Source organism: Orcinus orca, chromosome 21 (assembly GCF_937001465.1).
Source record: "Orcinus orca chromosome 21, mOrcOrc1.1, whole genome shotgun sequence".
Taxonomy (NCBI): domain Eukaryota; kingdom Metazoa; phylum Chordata; class Mammalia; order Artiodactyla; family Delphinidae; genus Orcinus; species Orcinus orca.
Window position 1 is genome coordinate 34,759,218 of NC_064579.1, and position 20,262 is coordinate 34,779,479.

Sequence of the window (20,262 nt, forward strand, 5' to 3'; positions counted from 1 at the left end):
CACTCCAGCTTGCCCACCGTCAGACAGAGGGTCATTTTTGCATTCTCCCTTCCGCCATCCATGTTGGGCTGGGACTCTGGCCTGAAGGTTTCACTCAGGACAGATCCAGGGATTTGAGAAGAACCTTGGAAAATGCCTCCTTGATGACGCTCCCACCTTTCACACTCACCCTGTGAAGCAGATTTTATCAAATGAAGAAACACATATGACTCACACGTGATATTTTATTCAGAGGCAACGTTACAAGGGAAGGGAGTTCACGTGTTCATACTCAGAAAAATTGGCTAGTTTTTCTTTCAGAACATCTTGTGCCGTTCAATTTTTTTTTTCTTGAAAGTATCAACTGTTCTTCATTTAGTACCAGGCCTTGGAGAGAAGATTGCAGAGTAAATGCAGGCAGGCTTGCTGAAGAATTTTCTGGTTATGCGTGTTTACAAATGAAGAGTGTAAACAAAGAAGTGCATTTGATGGGACTTCCCTGGCTGTCCAGTGGTTAGGACTCCACGCTTCCACTGCAGGGGGCACAGGTTCCATCCCTGGTCAGGGAACAAAGGTCCCACATGCCGTGTGGCATGCCCAAAAAATTTTAAAAAGTAAAAAAAAAAATAAAAGAAATAAAGTTTCTCCTCTAAAAGAAAAAAAAAGAGAAATGCATTTGGTATATTTATTGCCGGCCACCCATAGTACAATTTGTGCTAAAGTCGCCCTTGAACAAGCTAGAAAGTAAGTAGGATGAATGGGCTGTTTCAGCTCCTTTCCACTGGCTTTTAAAAACACCACCAATATTGAAATATTCGTGTTTGCTTTGCTGCCAGAGTGGATGTTCACTGTTCTCCAAACATACAACCCTTCTCTTCCGGCAGCTCGAACCTTCACGCTGCAGCCTTGCCTCGTCTCCGCCAGTTCCTGCTTACTCCTTCCTCTAATTACGCTTCCTTTCTTTCAGAGTCTTTTCACGACTCTTTTCTTGTTTCCCTTTATTCCCTTTTGCCTGCATTCCACATTTCTTTTCCACCCATGGCTTAATTTGGCTACAGGTGCTGAAGACTAATGTTGAGTCTCAAAACTGAGTAAGAAGCACCATCTCCCCCAAAACAGTTGTACGGATTTTCTATTGAAAATTGTTAGCGCTCTCCTGGCTTCGGTGCAAGGGAACTCAAAAGACAGGTCGGCAGCTCTTCAACATCCATCCACGACGCCCCCAAAGCAGAGCTTCCTGGGACGTGTTAGCAAACTGTTCTTCAGCTTCTGACTCATTTTTCCGTACATGAAAGGATTTAGCACAGAGGCATCCTCATGCATCCCAGAAAGGAACCTCCTTCTGCTTTGAGTGAAATTCAGACTTCACCCAAACATTAAATCAAGAGAAGGTTGAGCTGGGAATCTGTATGGACAAGCTAGGGATCTTATAAGGTAAATCTGGCCAACGGAAGTTTTATTGTGTATCTTATAACAGGTTACCATTACCCTGTTCAACGAAATTTCATTACAATACTTGATACTTTGTAGGAGCTTCTGCTAAAAGTTATTTTTTAAATAAATGAAAATAAAATGAATGGGGAGTGAAATGTAAAAAAAGAAAATTGAAATTTTTATGAAGTTGTCTGTTTATCCTTTTCTTTGCCTCCAAGATAAACTGTTTCAACAAATAACTGATATACATTGAGGGTTTCTTAAAGCGGTTAGTAGATGACAGGTGCATGTATCTTAATTATTTCATGAGATACAGTTTTTTTCTCTTGAAAGAATAAATTATCATTCACATTATCATTTTTTTAATGGCATTTTATAAAGTAACTAAACTGACATCTAAACTGCATTTTAAAAATTGTGTCACCTTTGATCCTATACCTAGGAAAAGTAATGTTTACCTTAAAAAGATGAAAACTCTACCAAGGATACTATAAATTAACGTCATGTCGTAAGAGGCAAAATCTCACTGTTTAATGGCTTAGAATGTAAGAAAAAGAAGGTGAATACTGAACACACAGTGAGTTACTGTTTGGAGAAAATCAGTCGTTCAATCAATCAGATATCACAGAAGATCTTTGTGGCTTTGTCTTAAAAAATTTTAGCAAACATACCACAGTATGATTAGGAACCCTAAAAACTGTGAAGAGTCAATAACTTATCCCAAGAATGGGTTCTCACAAAAGAGAACCTCACAAGAAACTTTGGGTACTGTTAACCCAGAAGGGGTAGGATTTTAACCTTATATATATATATATATTTTTTTTAACCTTATATATTTTTGAAAGTGTTTGTGCTTTGAAGAGAAAGAATGATATACAAAACAGAATTCTTAAATTCTAAGGGATAGTAATTGGAAATTAAAGAAAATAATTCAGTCTTGCTTTGGGATTGCTTTCCTCCATATGGTCAAGTAAATATGTAAACATACATCTGTTCCCTCAAATGGAGAATGGGCTCTCACAAATTATGAAGAGTTTATTAACTCTTGGGAATTACAGTATTTTCAACCATCTGGATATCTTGGGTTGCTTTTATTTTCTCCAAGGCTGTCTCTTCTGCATTCCAGTTGTTCCCACCCTAGATCAGAGATCCCTCACCGCTTCTCTGGAAACCAGGAACCACTTCCTACCTGCTCTCCCTAACTTATCAAGCTTCCCTCTCCACCCTCTGCCATGGCTAAAGCAAGCTTCCTGAAACCTGTTTCTTTTATGTTATTTTCCTGAAAAACAAACTTCTGGTGATGATGACAATAACAATAATATTGCACTAAATATTTATTGAGCAGCTCTACGCACTAAGCTGTGTTAAATCTTTTGATATATTATCTCATTTAATCTTCAAAACAATCTTACAGAATGTGTTTGAGTACTAACCATGTTTGATAGGTAAAGATTTCAGGCTTAAGCATTTAGATACTTTGCAGGGGGTTACGCAGCAACTTTTACTGATTCCTCATCCTTTCACACTGTAAATGTAAAATATTCTTCCTGACTTAAACCATCTACAGAACCTACACCCCTCCTTCTCACTGAGCCACACACTTCTTGTTTTATATTTAATTTTTTTCTGGGACATTTGGTAGAAAATTAACTTCATAGAACATCCGGAAATTTGCTGCTACTTTGTTGTCTTATCACACTTTTGAATCTCAAGTTTAGTTCATAAATGAAATTGAATGCGAAACTCTCTAGCTACCCCAGTTTCTCGGGAACATCTACCTGTATCACGAACCCAAGAGCCATTTTGAAAGGGTTAGGGATCAATGAGCAAAAGGAGCTGCTGCAACGAGAGCAGACTGGTAACCAGCACGGAGACAGATGAAGATGATGCTCCGGGTAGAGGCGGCTTGAAGACCTTCCTTAGCACTGCTGTCCCCCGTCAGTGTCCTTAAATCTGGTCCCTTTCGTAACTGAAATGTTAAACATCAGTTATGTGGTAAGGTCCCTGCAGAAATGTCATAAGGAGGAAAAAAGGAAGACGCTGCTCTCAATACATCCCACATCATTAACATGTCAAATCTCTGATCCCATTAATGAAACTGGGATGTTTTCCAACTTTTCATCTTGACTGTAAGTGTGGCGCCTGTGTCGGGAAGAGAGGGAAGCATAGATGAAAGTGCTGGTTTTGTGTTTCGACTCATCTGACCCCCCAACCAGCTGGCCGTCCCCCCTGCCCCACCGACTCTGCTCAGAAATTACACGTTCGAACAACTTATCTAAACCAGACCACTGTTGTAGCCGTTTCTGCAAAGTGACCCAAGTGGCGTTTCACAGAGGAAAGAACGGGGTTAAGGAACTATGCCCAGGCCAGAGAAATCAGACTTCAAAATGGAGCTAAAGTGATTGTGAAGCCATTTTACCTATCGGGAAAAAAATGACCTGTAACAATTTTAAGAATTAGTGTTTTTAGCTCAGTGGATGTGACACAAGCAAAGAAATCTGAACTGCAGCTATGTAACAAAGAATATGACAGAGCAGAAGGCTGTGTAACTGTGCATCGTCCTGTAAACAAGTGACCAGCATCAGTTGTTATTTCTGGGCAAGCACGAGGCTGCGGTTTCAAAGCTACGCTTTAGTAGGTGACTGTGTAAAGGTCATTTTATGAGCATAGGATAATTCCTTTGAGGGCGCCCAGAGCCCATCTCCCTCAGTCTGGTTTTATGTTTCATTGACTATATTAGCATTAAACTCTTTAAGAATGACAGGCTGCAGTAGGGGATCCCAGGTGGGCTATGGGATCTGCGGGGCCAGCTGTTCCTTAGCTCAGATAATTCTTCTTTTTGAGATTTACAGATCCGTTTGCATTTGACAGACCCTGGCAAGTCTTTGTACTGCCCAGTCCTGATGTTTTTAAAGGAAAGCAGCTTAATAATTCATTAACTGCTACATGTCCTCTGAGCTTTATCTGTGTGATGCTGAGCTGAGTCACAGAACATCATAAACGTGAAGATCTTCGCAGAAGCCCATGCTTGAAGAGAGCCAGGGCCGCTTTGTTACTTTTGCTGTTGCCGAGGACTCCTCCGAGGGCTCCTGTTGGGTGACCTGGTTGCAAAGCAGCAGAAAATGATCAGCTTGGTAAAGTGGGGCCGCCATGTCCGTTTTCAGCTTTGTAAAGTGGGGACCCGCCATGTCCGTTTTCAGCTTTGTAAAGTGGGGCCGCCATGTCAGCTTTCAGCTTTGTAAAGTGAGACCCGCCATGTCCGTTTTCAGCTTTGTAAAGTGGGGACCCGCCATGTCAGCTTTCAGCTTTGTAAAGTGGGACCCGCCACGTCAGTTTGCAGCTTTGTAAAGTGGGGACCCGCCATGTCCGCTTTCAGCTTTGTAAAGTGGGACCCGCCATGTCCGCTTTGAGGTTGCTGATGATGTGCCCTGACGTGCAAGCGTTAGCAATGTAATGACAGTAGAACGTGTTTGTGGCGTGTTTTGGGGCCTTCCTAAGTTGTCTGTATGCTCCAGTGAAATTACGCTGTCTCAGCTCTGCGCCTTTCCTTATGTGATCCCTTCAACCTGAAGCACACTTCTGTCCCCATGCCTCTCCCCTTCAAAATCTTGGCCATGTTTGTTTTTTTTAATTTTTATTTTATATTGGAGTATAATTGATTTACAATGTTGTATTAGTTTCAGGTGTACAGCTAAGTGATTCAGTTATACATATACATGTATCCATTCTTTTTCAGATTCTTTTCCCATATAGGTTATTACAGAACGTTGAGCAGTTGTCCATGTTTACAGGTGATCTCAAAAGTGACCTTGTTACCAGAAGGCTTTTACTGATCCGCTTCAAAATGCTATCGCTTTGGCCTTCTTAACGTGTTTATGACACTTACAGATTCTGCTTTGTATGAGGACTGTTAGCTTTTGTCCAGTATTGGGTCGGAATGCCGTAATGTCCATTGCCGTATTATCCTGGGAATTCCTGTCTGGCCCAGCACAATGTCCTGCTTGTTCATTTAATAAAATTTAAGAGAGTAGCTGTTCATTCTGTGCCCTAATCCATCTTTCCCGTGTTTCTTGTCCCTTTCCTAATTGCATGTTATTCTTTAATGTTTTCAAAGTGTTGTGAAACTTATTTTAGCCTAAAAAATTAATGACTTTTAGAGACTTTCATGTTAGACTAATAATAAAAATCATATCTGCCTCTGTGAGTTGTTCTTCCATTTTCAGAGATTTTCACATATTATTTCACCATCCCTTGAAGCTATGACCATGCCCATGGGTAAGAAGGAGGAATCTTCTTCTATAGATAGGAACCGAGTTGTAGAGAAGTTAATTAACTTGTACAAAGTTGCACATCTATTAAATCTCAGAGGTTAAAATCAAACCCAGATGTCCTAACGATTCCAACAGGACTCGCTCCACTTACATATTTTTCTCATCAAATAATTGTTGAGTGCCCACTGTCAGGCCCTGAATAGACACGGTCACATAAGACACTGGCCTCTGCTCCTAGGAGGCTTCCATCATAGTAACGTGGCTGCAGAGCTGTTAGAAATGACGGTGCACCCATGTTGCCTCACTACCCAGACTGCGCACAATTAAAAGGCAACATTCATTTTCAGTAACTGAGTAGATTCAACAAATTGAATGGCATTTAACGATCATTCAGCTTGTAGCCTCTTTTATTCAAAGGTCAATTTCAATGTGCTGTATTCTCTGTTTACTCTGTTTATAAATGACAGGGATAAATGAATGGGAAACTCTCTACATAAAAGAAATAATTGGCATCACCCCGCATACAGTTGGCACTTAATAAATGTTTACTGGCTAAGGCAGTAGAAATTTCCTCTATGTTTCTGAACTTATCCTTTTTATAATTGGCTTCTTCCTCTACAAAATGGACCCAAAAGTAACTTTTGAGATACAGTGGGGATATATGGCATACTATTTAATTTAAAGCAATTTCAGGCATAAGTTGAACAAATTGCTTAAATATTTTGTTCCTTCATTTTAAAAGAGATGCTCTGGATACTAGGACCTGACCAGCGTTTTCCCTGCTTTCTACTTCATTTCACTCGTAATCCAACCACGAGTCCTCTCAAGTTACTGATACACCACATTGAATGGCTATTTTATCTGTTACGTCCTTTTGGCTCAAGTTTCTAAAAATTCGCATATTCAGTGTAAGGGCTTTGGGATTTAAACAGTTAAGGGTAAGTCTTCCTCAAGGCTGCTCTCTGTTGTCATTATAGCCACCTGCTCTACCATACAGAGTTGAGGTAATTAATAAGAGGCATTAACATGTCTGGTATCACTGGGGAGAGGGAAAAACTGAAATCTGTGGGACAGCTTTAACTGTGAAACAGTAAATGTTGATTCACTCACCATCTTTCACTTTTCCACCCAAACTGAGATCATTTCCGCAAGATGAAATAAATGGTAAGCTCACACCCCAATGTAACTCGCATAGATTTAATTACATGTCACTTGAAATATGTGTTTGACTACATGGTCCAGCCACTGATCCGTAACCAGCGTTTTTTGGAAAAGCAGAGCTGGTGCTCAAGAGAGAGATGGGGATTGGAAGTGCAGACTTGGGGAGACAGATGACCCCGTGCAGCCATGATTCATCGCTGAGAGCACTGAGAGCCGGGAGAAGGAGACGGAGGGGAAGCCGCCAAGTCCAGAGGGAGACCTACGCTTGGAGGTGAGGGTGGCATAGAAAAGGACACAGGTGAGGAACAGCAGAGAAATAGGGACAGACTGAAGGGTGTGAATTAAGAGAGACATTAGTTTCTTGAGGAAGTGGGTCTTCCAGACGCAGGAGGTAAGTGAGGAAGCAGTGAGAAACCAGAAGAAGCTGTCCTGGCTATTTTTAAATGAAGTTTAATAGTGAATGAGACGAGCTCTCTGCGGTGCAAAATCGAAAGGAGAGGAAGTAAATGTGGGTAGACACTTATTGTAAGGATCGGTGAGATGAGTGTCTGTGTAGACGGAAGTTAAATACCCAGTGGGGAGAGACATAAAGAATAATAAACGGCAGTTTGCCTCAGGGATAAAAGATACCATCAGAGTGTTTCCTCTTGATGAGATCCATTTCCATCGCCCTCTCTACACAGCACATCATTAAAAATAACTAACAGAAAATGTCCTTTTAAGCGACACGTTAGTTTACTTAAATCTTTACCTCTGAATCCTCTTCCTACTTATTTCCCTGCACTTGTTGACAAGTCATTAGGAAAGAGAGTGTTTACTTCAATATTTCCTGTCATCTAAGAGGGTTGTATTGCTTCCATAAAAACTCGATGGATTAATACTATTTTAAAAACAAAAGCAACATGCTGTGACTGGTCCTGGCTCTATTCACAAGCCATAAACATAGGCACCTTTAGACAAACACAAAAGCAAATGAAAAGCAGGAAAATAATAACATACGGAAATAAGGTGGCTAGGAATGCTATATAATCAAAATACAGAAATGATCACTGCACGGGTCTGATTTATTAACATATGTGTGCTGCCCAGGAGATACTTTGTATCTTAGAATTTCATAATAAACACAATAATTAAATTACACAGAGCAGACGTTGACAAACGTAGCTAATGGACTTTGCAGTTATCCTCTTTTAAGATACAAGATTCCTTTCACTTGATCCCTTGCTTGATGTTATTTTTAAATACCATCTAATATCCTGTTATAGATTTTTTTAGTAGTCTGGTTAACAAAATGTCACCAATCCATGAGAGCTGGCAGGAAGTCAATGCACTTTATCACAGAGTATCGCTGGCACGTTCATAATAATAATGATACCTGTAATATGCGTTAACGGTTTCCCTTCCGTATCTCAAAACCATTGGCTTTAATTAGATACCAACTGAAATGTGACCAGCTTGATATTATGACACAAGAGTCATTTAGAGTTCTTACTCACTGACCAGAAACCACACGCTTGGGCAGAGAATAATTACAATTTTATAGTTGTAATCCCAGGGAAGAATCACTTGTAGGTAGCACATGGTGATTCAAAACAAAATTTAGTTAATAGAAGAAAACAAACACCACCCTTGGGCTATTTGAAGACCTACAGGGTAGTTACTTAGGAAGGTCACCAATGCATTTAAGTTCTGTCCAAGAGCCACGCTTGGCCTGTAACTTCTTATGGAAGAGCTCATTGGTTTCTTTTGCTGCCTAGTTTATATTTATTTCTCTGGGGAAGAAATCTGAGAATGTTTTTCTGTTACAGGGATTTTAATTAGGAGCAGAGAAGAGTGCGTTTATCTACCCTGTGTCTCCTCACCGCCCCCTCCACTTCACTATAAAAACAGAACTATCCTTGCACAACTGAAGCATGTGTGCATACAGAAGCAGAAATTATATAAATATGCACTGACCACCTATATGCACCGGCTTGGCTCTGCTTGTGCCAAACATACGATCGCGTGCCAGAGTGATGTGGTGATAAGCAATTAACCAATGAATCGGGTGGAATATATCCTCTTAATAGCTGAAGTGCGGTTTTATCGCAACTGAGAGCTGTATAATTTCAAAGAATTCTGTGTGAGCTCTGAGGCATGAAGTTCTAAGTTTTTTGTTTTCTCCGTTTATCTTTTTCATTTTTCATAGACACTGGATTATTTTATGTCATCCTTTCCGCGGTAGCTTAAAAATGTAGTCTAGAGAACTAAATTGATTTTTAATTACGAGTCCTTGATTTTAGACTTCAGGTAAACTAAATTGAACCAGAATATTCTTAAAGCATAAACAATGGGTTGCCTAAATTCCCAGCTCTCACTTCAAGTATTTGCTAATGTGACATTGATCAATCGACAATTCCCAGACTGAGGAGAAGTGATAGGAATATTGGATAAAAAAATACCATACAGGCCAGAAAGATAAATTGTTTGGGTTGTCCTTTTGCAAGTTTGAGGTCACGATTCATTCATCTTCTTACTTCGCTATATCCCTGTAGCGACTTCACTTGCAGGATTAAATATTGAATGGTGGCAGATCGTTCAAAACATAGGTTCTCATAGTTTGGCATTAGAAGGCTTTTTATGCTTAAAATGGAACTGTGTGCTCACACGATGCTAAAGATAATCGTGCTGACGATCTAGTCTGTGAGATTAATCCCTCAACAATATTATCAGACACTTTTTAACACATTGATTTGTCCCTGATATGACACCTGAAACAAACGGATATACTAAGCATTTTAAGGAGAACACTGAGCCCCTTATACAGTCTGGTTCTTTCAGAAAATTAACCCATTAGCAGCTTTGGCTGGAAACTTCCAACACGTTATCACAACTGATGTTTGTTACCACAAAAATAAAAGTAAAAGTAAAAGATTGAAAATCCCTTTGGGGGAGTATTAATTAATAGGGGATTAAAAAATAAAAATCACGGGTAGAATTTTGCCCTCATGGCTAAATATGTAGAATAAAAGTACTAAATTAATGCACTATCTAATAAGTCTAATTAGACCAAGAACATTCAAACCTCCTTTTAGTCTGAAATATTCTGCTTAAAATACTTAGTTTAGTTGTTGCTTTCTTTATGCATTTTAGGGGTTGTTTACTTACAAAGCCCATTAAAAGGGAAATGAAAACATTAAAGGTTAGAAATGCGTTATTTAGCCAGGAGACCCAAGAGCCTTGAAGAATAAATGCATATACTTTTAAAAAATAAAAATGTTTTATTTATAAAACATAAAAATTAGAGCTTGACAAGGACCGAGAGGTCATTCGGTTTCTCTCTGCCTCGGCAGAATTATTTTATTTCACATTTGTCTGGATTATCTGAAATGCCCCAGGTGATAATTTTTCACTCTTTCCTAAAGTGGCTAAAATCCAGAAGTTCTTCAAGATAAAACTGTTTTGGGTGGTTATGAAAGATTTTGCCTGAAATTTTCCTTTCTTAGAATCAGCTCATTCTCTCTCCCTAGATTATGCTGTTTTAAGTCATTACAATGATTCCATTTTGCTCCATAAACAGTTATGTCATATTTCACTTTCTTCCTCAACCTAAGCACATTTGGATTTTTTTCTCATTTTTCTCATTACTCATTCATTCTATTCCTTTCATCACCTGGATTTATCTCTGGCTCCCATCCAATTTATCCACATCTTTGTGGAGTGTGGCGGTCTAGGTGAAATTTCACTATTATGATGAAGCCTTATATTTCTAGAGGCAGTAAAAGAAAACAGTCTTTGGAGTCAGACAGCCCTGAGTTTGAATTCTGCCACTTGTGACTCTGAGACTTTCATCTGGTTAAAATCCTCTGCGCCTCTGTTTCTTTACCCGCTGAATGGGACTAATAATATCTAAGTCACAGGATAGTTGTGATTCTTAAGTAAAGTAACAGTGGCTGGCGCCAGGTAAGCGAGCAAAAGCAGGGATTATCATAATTACTCTGCATTTTTAGTTAACATAAATCATCTCAGATTGATGATGGATTTCCTGTAAAATCCTTTATGTAGATTTTTTTACTAAAAGGAGATTTTGTATTTGTCTGTGGCTTTTTTTGAATCCAACTTAGTTTAGGTTGGGTTTTATAAAAGAAACAAATCCTTCCAGTCAATATACAGTACAAATGAAAAAGCATGAGATTAATAATAAAGGAATCATGAAATCACACGTATAGTCAAATGCAACTATACACATCATTATATGTTAGGAATTAAGAAGAGTTAACTGTGTAAGGAGGCAGGAAACCTAGATGGATCTGGACTGGAAATGAGACCCCACTGAGACCCTGACTCAATCTGAGGAAAAAAAGGAGCAGACTATGAAGACAGGTAGCAAGTCGTTTTGACATTAACACTTTTAAATAAGAGGGGAGAGCAGAACAAGGGAATGAACGGAGAGTCTAGGAGCGGATGACATAGTTGAGCCCCGAGTGTGTCCCTGGGACCACTTGAAGCATTTGTTCTAACCCTAAGATGTGTATTTTATCTCCACTTTATAGATGACTTCTCCAAGGCTACAGAAAGATTAGAAGAGTGCTTGCCCAGGGCTAGAGGTCAAACACAGGCAAACCCTGACCCTAACAATGTTCTCAAACTTCAGGGAGCTTGTGAATCCCCGGGAGGGATGTTAAAGCTGAGCCCATCCCCCAGCCTCCATTCAGTAGGTCTGGGCTGGGGCTTGAGCGGCTGCCGAGGCTGACCTGGAGGCCACATCTTGAGAAGCGCTGTTGCAGACTTGTACTCCGCTTCCTCTGCGGGTTAATAATTATCAAGTGGAACTGCACGCCGGGCCACCTGTGACTTCATTTAGGGGCTTATGTGCGGTAACCCATGAGCAGGCTTTAGGAAGTGTGGGATTCAATACTAAAGAAGGACTTTTAGTCCTGGAGAAACCGGTGCGCTGGACAGTCTGTGAAAATTGAAATTCAAATACAGTGACTCCAGCTACAGGGATCGTTGTCTCAGGAGCAAGGCGGAAACCCATTTACAGGCAGACCTCGGAGATGCTGTGGATTCGGTTCCAGACCGCTACATCAAGTGAATATGGCGATGCAGCAAGTCAGACGCATCTTTGGTTTCCCAGTGCATCGAACAGTTATGTTTACGCTACACTGTAGTCTATTAAGTGTGCGATAGCATTATGTCTATAAAAACAATGTACATACCTGAATTTTAAAATACAGTATTACTGGGCTTCCCTGGTGGCGCAGTGGTTGGGAGTCCGCCTGCCGGTGCAGGGGACTCGGGTTCGTGCCCCGGTCCGGGAAGATCCCACATGCCGCGGAGCAGCTGGGCCCGTGAGCCATGGCCGCTGAGCCTGCACGTCCAGAGCCTGTGCTCCGCAACGGGAGAGGCCACAGCAGTGAGAGGCCCGCGTACTGCAAAAAAAATAATAATAATAAAAAAAAATACAGTATTACTAAAAAATGCCAAAACAATTATAATAGTAACATCGAAGATCACTGATCATAGATCCCTGTAACAGAAATAATAATAATGAAAACGTTTAAAGCATTGGGCGGTTTATCGGAATGTGACACATAGAGATAAAGTGAGCAAATTGTGTTGGAAAAATGTCACCAATAGACTTGCTCCACGCAACGTTGCCACAAACCTTCCATTTGTGAAAAACGCGATAAAGCGAAGTGCAATAAAACGAGGTCTGCCTGTGCTATAAAGTGAAACGCAAGGTTGGCCCTGGCACGGGGGACACGGCACTGAAGCATCTACGTATGAAACTAGAGCACATTGAGATTTTGGGGGGGGCGGGTAGGAGGGGGTTGTGTTTTGGTTGTGTTTTTTGTTTTTTTACTGAGGGTGAAATTGATTCCAGATCCTGGACAGGTGTTAGGCTGTGGGTCATATGCTTATCACTCTGGAGAGAAGGACGGCAGGGACAGTGGCAGGGAGACACACACACACACACACACACACACACACACACACACACACACACACACACACACACACACACACACACACACACACACACACACACACACACACACCACCTCTCCTGGGATCATTGACGTTACAATTGACGGACAATTACCGCAGCTTTCCTCTATGTATTCCTCTCTCAGTAGTGCTGTTATATATACTGCACGTAGTAGAAATTTAGTGGTTGTTGACTGCCTATCCAGTTAGTATTAGCTGACTTAAACTTGACTGAGTGTGCGGGGGAAAAGGGGCAAAGAAACGTGAAAGTGTCTCACATGTAGTTATTCTCACTGTACTGAATTCCTGGCAACAAACCACACGCAAAGAGGAGTTAATAAAGTCTCCATTCTTGATTGGTGAAGACCTGAAATGTGGTTATTGAAGCCATGGCAAGTTGGAGGAAAGGTAAAATGTTACATTTTCAGTTTTAATTTAGCTAATAGCTGATACATCTGTGGTGAGAGCTAGGTTTCTTTCTTTAGGGTAAGAAGACGTCATTACATTAGCATCAGAAAGCATTTGGTAAGTTCCTCTTAGAACATGGCAACACCTTGGGTCTTATACAGAATAAGTCCAGACTTGGCCTGTCATTTGGGAGTTAAAATGGAGAGTTGCCCACACTTCAGTTCAATTCAGTTCAGTTCTATTCACTCAGCCTCATCCAGCAAGTATTTATCGATTGCCTACTTACGTTTACACCATGCACAGCCCTGGACTTGGTTTTATGATGGATAAATACAGGCCCGGTCAGGCTAGTGAGCTACCCCGTGCACTTTAGGAAGACCATCTCAGGTTTGAGATGCGTTGACTACTAAGCTTATAAATCATGGCATACAGCCTGTAATAGCTAAGAGGTACCTAAAGGAATGAGTCGACATCAAATGCCGAATTCACACCCTGGTTAAAATACAACTTATAAGAGTACATGTTTCTGGTAAAATATTTTAGATGGGAATGAGTAGACACACTGTTTCAGAATACTTAAGCTGTTAAATTTTTTTTCATCTTTAAATAGTCGAGACTTTGTATTTTCATAGAACCTCCTAACTGAATTCTCAACACGTTAAGCATTTCCTTGGCATGAAGGCAACCGGGCAGGAGCTGGTAGCAGTGGTCCCCTTTGGATTAGCATTTTGCTGTTACAGTCAGCAGGGTGCTCCCGTAACTGGTACAATTTGCCTACAAGGATATATTTTTGCATGTGAAAATTAGCTGTGCGTTTTCTTGGCATCAGCAATTGGTGATATTTCAACTACCTGGTCAGAGAAAAATTGGCAAATCTGCTTGCTCTTACAGGCTATGGCAAAACAAGTTCTCCCCCCCTCCCCCCCCCCGCCAGTCTCTGTATTATGCCATGGCCCATTTGAGCTGTAAAATGCACGACTTGTTCAGTTTTTGTTATAACCTTCATGGAAGGTGGAAAATGTACGCCAAACTGCTGTGCAAGAAGATCATGGCTCGCCTGCCAGTTTGCAGTTCTATATACAAGGAGTTACTGTCCTGAATGTGAAGTTTACGGTGAGTGAGTCTCTGACGGTCTGTCTCCTCACCTGACTGTGGTAAAAGGGTCTCCAGGTACTCTGTGTTTGCAGCTACTGTAAATATCGCTACATGTGTGGCATCTTGGTAGTGAAATGTCTGAATTAACCAGCATTCCTTCTTTCCTGTTTTAGAAACTGAAGTTTGGTTTCAAAGGCCATTACCTATTTTATTTGTGTGTCTTGGGGGAAAGAGGAGACAGCTGTTAAGATACTGAAAAGATTTTCTTTTACTTTGTGTCTCGAAATTTTTTTGTTACATGTTAGAGACCTTATGTAATGTTTAATGTTTCAATTTACTGTATGCATTTCGGCCTTAGTATTTGTCATCTTGTTCCAATTTAATGAAAGCTTATTTGGCTATGGTTTTCATTGGAAAGCAGAACACACGTACAACTTTCAGCAATAATATATATTTTTCCTTTTCTTTGGATTTGAACAGCCTTCTAAAATTTTCTCCTCTGAAATTCTGGCAGAGTTACTTCTTCAACATTTGGCTGAGGGTTTGGAATGTTTTAAACATTTGAAGTGACTGGGATCAATTACTGTAACCTAAAATGGATAACCTTTAAGACACAAAGCTCACGCTTTTCTTAATCATCTCCTTAAATGACATTTTTCTGTTTGTATATCGATAAACCACTGTACGTCGGCTAAATAAGGCACATTTCATTTATTTCCAAGTACTGCTGATATTGTAAAGCTAGCATATTACATACTACATTAAAGGTATTTTTAAGATATAACATCTTTGTGGATGAAAAAACTAAAATTCAGAAGATGGATAAACTTGAAACAATTTAGTAGTCTAACAAAGTACAATAAATAGCAAAATTGTGTATTTGAAGTGAATCTTTAAAAAATTCACAATACAAGCATATTTTCTAAGCTGTGCTTTTCTAATTAAGGGAACTCCAAGAGTTTTCGGATTCATTCTTACTAGCGTTATTTCGTTACTGAAAGTTTTTCTTTTTTCCGCTCTAAAATCACGGCTTCCTCTGAGACAGTTGCTTACTTAGAAGGGGCTACGCGGTAATATCCTGTTATTTTTATTTATCAGATTAACTTAGGACTCACAGTGCACTTTCAAGGTGGAAAGAAAGCAAGGCATTACCAGCTTCAAGATTTGACTTTTGATAAATATAAATGTGGAGCAACTCTGCTGATGGTACGTAGTGGATGTGACCCGTGACGGGCAGATGGCTGTAGTGATAGAGAGAAATATTACAGCCAGAACATTGCCGCTTCTGCTCCAGTGGACTCAGAATACATTAGCAGGGTCCTCTCAGCTTAGAGTTTTTTCCTGATGATGGATTAGTGATAAACTCATATGCAAGTTATTCCAGCGTTCCTTTGAGACCTTAGCTTTTCATGAATGAAAAGGTCATTTGTAAACCTTCTACATTCTTTCCTTATTTTTCCCATGGAACTGGATTGCTTTGTATAATTTTACATTACAATATTTTCTCTGAAATAATAGCTCAGAGTTCACTTTTAATGTCCTAATTATTTGGTTGGTGGTTTGGAGAAACGTGCAGTTCAGTCATGAAATAAATTACACTCAGTAAAGAGAGAATTGAGAGTAAAGTTGAAATCATCCTATAAGCTACAAGCTCAGACTTTCATGAGGCCAGAAGTCTCCTTGCTCATTTTGTCCTAAATGACTTTTGATTTAAGGCCAAACTTTGTACCAGATGTGTGGTATTTTATAATAATTACATGGTGCAAGCCTTCAATCATTTTCCACTGAGACCATTCAACATCTGTTTTATCAAAATGGTTTTCCTTTTTTTTTCACGACCCCAGATGAGTAAGAATATTAAGTGAGACCCTGAGTCACATATTTTATTATTTTTATAATGTGACTTTCTCTTGCATTTATCTGTTATAAATTACCACAGACCTAAAGATTTCCTTCAGTGATGAGCATAGCAGAGTTGGTTTCTCTGATATTTGGGGGTTAAAATTTTTTTTGGGGGGGTTAAAATTTTAAAGGCATTCACTTATTGGTCTTTATCCATTTCTTTATCTGTTATAGTTCCAAATACAGATGAAAATGTATGGATACAGAAGTGGATGGGAAGGGGATGGCGTGGGCCATTATTACTATTTCCACTTTGAGACCCCTTTATCTATTTGCCAACCCACTTCACTATAGCTTTTCTTTTTTTCTTTTTTTTCTTGACGTACAGTTGATTTACAACATTGTGTTAATTTCTGCTATACAGCAAAGGGATTCAGTTAATACGTACATATGCATTCTTTTTTATATTCTTTTCCATTATGGTTTATCACAGGATATTGAATATAGTTCCCTGTGCTCTACAGTCGGACCTTGTTGTTTATCCAGTCTCTATATAATCGTTTGCATCTGCAAACTCCCACTCCATCCCTCCCCTAGTCTGTGAGTCTGTTTCGTAGATAAGTTCATTTGTGTCATATTTTAGATTCCAAATATAAGTGATATCATATGGTATTTGCCTTTCTCTTTCTGACTTACTTCACTTAGTTTGATAATCTCTAGGTCCATCCATGTTGCTGCAAATGGCATTATTTCATTCTTTTTTATGGCTGAGTAGTATTCCATTGTATATATTGATATATGTACCACATCTTCTTTATCCATTCGTCTGTCGATAGACATTTAGGTTATTTCCATGTCTTGGCTATTGTGAAGAGTGCTGCTATGAACATAGAGGTGCCTGTATCTTTTTGAATTACACTATAGCTCTTCTCATCTGTGTTACATAGAGTTCACAGATATTGATTAACAAAGACAAATGTCAGAGGTCATAAATGGAGGAGATTCCAGAACCATGTGATGGTGTGGAACCCTGGTTCTCATGCACCTGTTAGTGTTTCCTACCCTCCATCAAGGGCAATTCAAGGGCTGCCCTTTGGTTCAGGTGATGGGCGAGTCTCTAGCTCTGAACTCAGTAGATGCTCCCTTCACTCACTTTATTGGAATATCAAAACACACGGGTCCTTTCCTTTGATATTCTTGAATGTTTCATTCAAAACTGTAGGAGGGAAGACCTTTATTTTAATTGTTTTTGACTTACTGGGCAGAATACCATCTTTGCAGAAACATGTACTCTGTCGGTGTACAGTTTTTCACACAGCCTTTCCACATGCCTCCAAACCTATGTACTAACTGGCTGCTAGTGCAGTAAAAACAGAGCTGGGGCAGCTCTTCAACGCATTGTGCTTTTGCACTGACGTAGTACAGTAGGCTGTTTGCTGGGCAGCATGCATGTAACCAATCATAAAAATAAACGTGCACATCCATGGCCCAAAATAAATCAAAGTGGACAGAATGGAAATTTTCCAGTGAGCTTAAAAGAAAATTTAATATACTTCACCTCTTTGGGGGGAGCGTGAGGGAGTTGGTTTGGTTTTCATCGGAATTTTTATGTGGGTAGAACTTCCTGTTTGCTGCCCTTGCCTAGGATCTTCTTATCCCACAATTATGATGTAAACAAAGGAGTAGAAGAGAAATTATATCGATAAATTTTGGTGGACCAAATCAGTGTTTCATGAGACAACTCAAGTTTTTGTAAACTATATAATATTTGAATATAATTTAAAAGAATAAAATGTGAAATTTATTTAAGATATAACTTTCTCTTCAGTGGAAGGATTTTTTGGCCATTTCTCTGCCAAATTTAACTTGAGAATAAAAGGAAAGATATAACCATGATGGAAATGTATTTCTGTCCCAAAGCCGGTTTTTCTCTTAGATATCTTTGTTCACAGTTTAATTATTTCAAAATTATTTTTAGATTCCTGCTTTGGTCACGTACACAGTTCGTGCCTAAAATAGGACCCAAGGGTCAACCTGAGCAGTTCCGAAGCCAGGCCATTCCATCTTCCCATCGTTCAGATACAGTCTGGCAAAGATGGCAGCTCAGTCAAGTGAAATGTACTTTAAGTCCTAAGGTTGATCAGTCAAGAATAAGATTTCTCCAGTAAGACGTTTTTACAAAGGTACAGTGACTGTTCTTTCGCAGTTCAAACCAACAGAGCGTAAGGAATTATTCTGAAATATAATGATGGTACAGCTGTAACAATAAGAAGGTCTGTAATAAATTAAAGGTGGTGCATCTGTTTTAGAAGACCTCTGCCAGCTTTTCCTTGTTACTTGCACAGGCATGACGCCCTGTATCTTAACTGTGAGTACAGATGCAAGAACAGTGTATACCCCACATTATGTGCTCTCTTGAGGAATTTTAGGCAGTTACTGGCGTACTCTCTGATGATCGGGAGAGTAAAATAGAGTTGGGACATCAGATTAAGTTAAGTTTAAATAGTATCTGTTCTTCAGAGGAGAAGATTAGCTTTCATCCGGTTTTCTAGAAGTGGTGGTAGGTCTTTGCTAAGGCAGGCATATTCTGACCCCCGTGGGACCATAGGATACCTTTGCAAAGCAGCATACAGTTTAAGAGGAGCTTCTCTTTGTATAAAGATTTCTTTCTGTATAAAGATTATTTTCCTAACTGGTAGGAAGAACGTGGGCTTATCATTGTGCTTCAGAAGCTACCAATTCATTTTCGCAATCACCATCAATACAGTCTGTTTTTTTTTTTAATCCTGAAATTTTGCTTCCCCTCCTTGTTCAGTAAAATAGGAATAACCACAACCCTTACATTATTCCGTTCAATAAGACGTCATAAGGACTATTAAATATAAAGTTCTTAACAGTTTTTCAGTGTGTAACCTAAACGTGAGAAATCTATGGACGGTTAACAGAGAGCATTCAATCTACATCTTTCCCAAGGTCAGAAGTATTATTTGGGAATATGAAAATCTACACCTGCAAAGTGAAGTCGTTCATCACTTTAAAAAAACAAATTTGAGTTTTTCATAGAATCCAGACGAAGTCAGAATGTAAGCCACCAATAAACTTGCCGGAATCTGAAGAGAGTATCACGATGCAACTCTTTTCATGGATCAAGTACAAATGAAGCCGACAGCGTATGTGCCTAATGGGAGCGCTGAGAGCTGGAAGCTGCAGACAGTACTTTCACTTTCCCATGTTGGCACATCGTGTGTTCACGATGTGAATCTCAAGGCTTTGCTCACGTGAAGCGCGTGCCTCCCGAATCTGAGTTATAGAGGCCCCAAACCGCAGCGTGTAAATAAAGCACGTTTATTAATTACTGTGTTCTGTTAGATTGTATTCAAACAGGATGACACGTAGCAAATCCCATCAGTGTAAGCTTACTGTGGAGTAGACTATGCAGCTCCCAACAAAGGAGCCTAAGAAAAGTAACCACGTGCTGTGAGCTGAGGGCAAGGCCAAGGTGAAGCCATTTCATCCTCGACTGTCCTTGAACGCCGTTCATCGTCAGGGCTCACACTTTTCCACGGAGGCAGGTCTCTTCCTTCACGGATTAGAGAGCGCCAGGAAGGCAGCTGAAAGTTGTTTTAAGGTGGCACTATTCTCGCTAACTTCCGGCCTGGCTTTTTGGTAGGTGTATGAAGAATCAGCCCAGCACCCAGGCCTGAAAGAGATACTGGGCATAGTTCCTCAGTGCCCCCCACCGGAGGGTTTCATCGACCTCAGTTCTCCTGACTGTCACCTGGTTCCCCATAAGGTGGAGTCGGCTCCCAGGCTCCCTCAGAGAACATTCCCCCATGTCCCTCCCACACTCCGCCTGGCTCTCTGGAATGTCTCCTGTTGGGCTTAGACTTGACGTTGTGTAACTAAGGTGACAGGAGCAGAGCCAGCGCCCTCCTCACCTCCCTCATCACCTTTCCCTTCTGTATGCGGACGCATCTGGAGGTCGTGTGTTTAACAGCGATACAGTGAAAGCACAGTAAGCGTGTGGAACTCTTCCGGACACGTAAGGTGATGGCAAAGGATAACGTCCTTCTCCTGCTCAAGGAACTGGACACACGCCAGA